The sequence below is a fragment of the Berghia stephanieae genome, chromosome 3, assembly GCF_034508935.2.
Source record: "Berghia stephanieae isolate SIO BIC M18660-M18661 chromosome 3, UCSD_Bste_1.3, whole genome shotgun sequence".
NCBI lineage: Eukaryota > Metazoa > Mollusca > Gastropoda > Nudibranchia > Aeolidiidae > Berghia > Berghia stephanieae.
Window position 1 is genome coordinate 7,316,700 of NC_088362.1, and position 2,500 is coordinate 7,319,199.

A 2,500-nucleotide genomic window follows, 5' to 3' on the forward strand; every position below is an offset into this window, starting at 1 on the left:
CTCTTCCGCTAATCTCATTCCCTATACCTATGAAAATGGCGTAGGCGCGTTCTGATTACTTAAAACTCTATGTGGTCTAGTGGTATGACACTCGCTTTCGGATCGGATGGTCCAGGTTTCGAGCCTCGCGCTCGGCGCATAGTTGACTCCTTGGAGATGGCTCTTTACTCACATTCTCTCACCGTACTCAGGTGTAAAATGAGTACCTGACCGTTAACAGCGTTGTGTCTGTCCGAAAAAATTGTTACAGGCTTCATTTCATGTCTCGTTCTACATGTTACGTGTTGCTGTTTGTCAGGGACCCTTTGTAAAGCGCTTTGAGCACGTTTAGTGCATATTGCGCTATATAAAAAGCTCAAGTTTAAAACTCTTAAGGCCTATCCTGACGCCATTTCATTTGATAGATGCAATCAAATTAAGTGTTTGAACTTTTAAGAAAAATTAAGAACGTTATTTATCGATTTTGTTTTAATGAAGTCTCACCCCCCCCCCCCCAATCCCTATTTAGAGCAAATGGGCGCTATTTCGGTGCTATGTGCTTTCAGCTAAATGGGACGCTAGCTGCTTTTTCGCGGTTTAAATTGAGTTTATTGAAGGGGAAGGCGAGAATTTAAGTGAACAGGCGATTTGAGAGCTGGGCGAGCGATGATGTTATTTTTATCTCAAAGGGGACTGAATCGATGGGCCCTTCGATGTTTTTATTTTTGCTTTTCATTTAAAAAAAACCAAAAAAAAAACACTTTTCTCTCTCAATAAGAGAGATGGGCAACGCGACAGTGATAAAGGTGTGATCGCAATTTCCTCATTTCAGGAGTGCTTTTCGCCTGCTATTTCATCAAAGGAATGAAAATAACCCGAAATGCATTTTTGGTAATTCAATCTCTGACTTAAACGATTTTCTCGTTCATGTGTATCTATGATGGAGAAAAAAACAAACAAACTTTATCCGAAAACCTGGGTAGATACACAATTTTGTTTTTGGGGGATGTTTTGGTATATTTTATTTAAAGCAAACTTTAAAATACGTCAATTGGTGACGTATCGTTAAGCACTGAAGACCGAAAGGTTTTTGTTCAAGCCCCGATAGAAATGTCTAGTTTGTTAACCCTCTCCTTACCAGCCATTTTCAGGATTTTCCCCAAAACTTCATCCCCCAACTAACACAAAATATATTTTTTATCACTCGGACACAATAGCAGTAAATTTCTTGCGATAAATAATTTCTTTATCAAAACATGCTCTACAACACACTGTTCATTTTCTTTAAATTTTATGATGTACAAAAGAAATTTGAATAAGAAAAATGTTGGTTGTATCGTAACGAATGTAACGATTTTCCAATAGTTGGTAAGGAGAGGGTTAATGGGCTGGGGTTGTTTTTTCTTGATTCTGGTGTTAAAAATTCATCCCTATGTAAATAGTCATATTGCAAATGGTCGCTTTTACAATCTTTTAAGTTGAAACAGGCGTTGAAAGCTTTTAATCTCCTTTTTTTTTCATATATGGAAAACGAATTAAGAGTGGGGGGTTTTTTTTCATATATGTAAAACGAATTAAGAGTGGGGTTTTTTTTTTCATATATGGAAAACGAATTAAGAGTGGGGTTTTTTTTTTCATATATGTAAAACGAATTAAGAGTGGGGGTTTTTTTTTCATATATGGAAAACGAATTAAGAGTGGGGGGTTTTTTTTTCAGGACAAGGACCAAAATTAACACTGTGGACAAATCCGTATAAGATTTCGATAGAAAACATGTCTTTAATTCTGAATGGATTTTTATTCTTTAAATAATTGAGCTTAAATAATTGAGCTTTTATATAGCGCAATATCCACTAAATGTGCTCAAAGCGCTTTACAAGGGGACCCTGGTCAACAGCAACATTTAACATGTAGGACGGGACATGACGCCTGTTAGGATATGTTACAATTTTTCGGACAAAGACAACGCTGTTAACGGCCAGGTACTCATTCTACACCTGAGTACGGTGAGAGAATGTGAGTTAAGAGACTTTTCCAAGGACTCAACTATGCGCCGAGCGCGAGGCTCGAACCCAGGACCTTCCGATCCGAAAGCGAGTGTCATACCTCTAGACCACATAGCCGCACGAAGTCATATTAGTCTAGTCAATATTAATATATGTCATGATACTTGGATGCAGAGGTCATGAACTGTGGAAACTCATTGACCTGATGGAGCTATTCTAGAAGCCACAAAAATTTAGTTTCTCGAAAATAGGCTTCATAGTCGTGACGTCACTTCCCTCGCAATGACGCATCGTAACGTAGTAACTGGTTCTAACCTGTCGGAACAATGGCGGAAGCCCTTATGAAATATCTCTCCGACGAGCATTGAAGTGTATCCAGAGGAGAAAAACATTATAAATCTGATCATTTTTTTTTTACTTTTATACATTCTGATCACATGACATGTGAAAAAGTTCTAGCCAGCATGCATGAAGAATAAAAAAAGTACCGATTTTCTTTGTTTTGAAACACGCTG

The 2,500-nt window shown here is 37.8% G+C and overlaps 1 protein-coding gene across 1 annotated transcript in view; it reads left to right on the forward strand.

The window, feature by feature from the left end:
* Positions 1-2,500, forward strand: part of LOC144967079 (diacylglycerol kinase zeta-like) — a 237,535-nt gene that overhangs the window by 120,240 nt on the left and 114,795 nt on the right. The gene's annotated exons all lie outside the window — the stretch shown is intronic.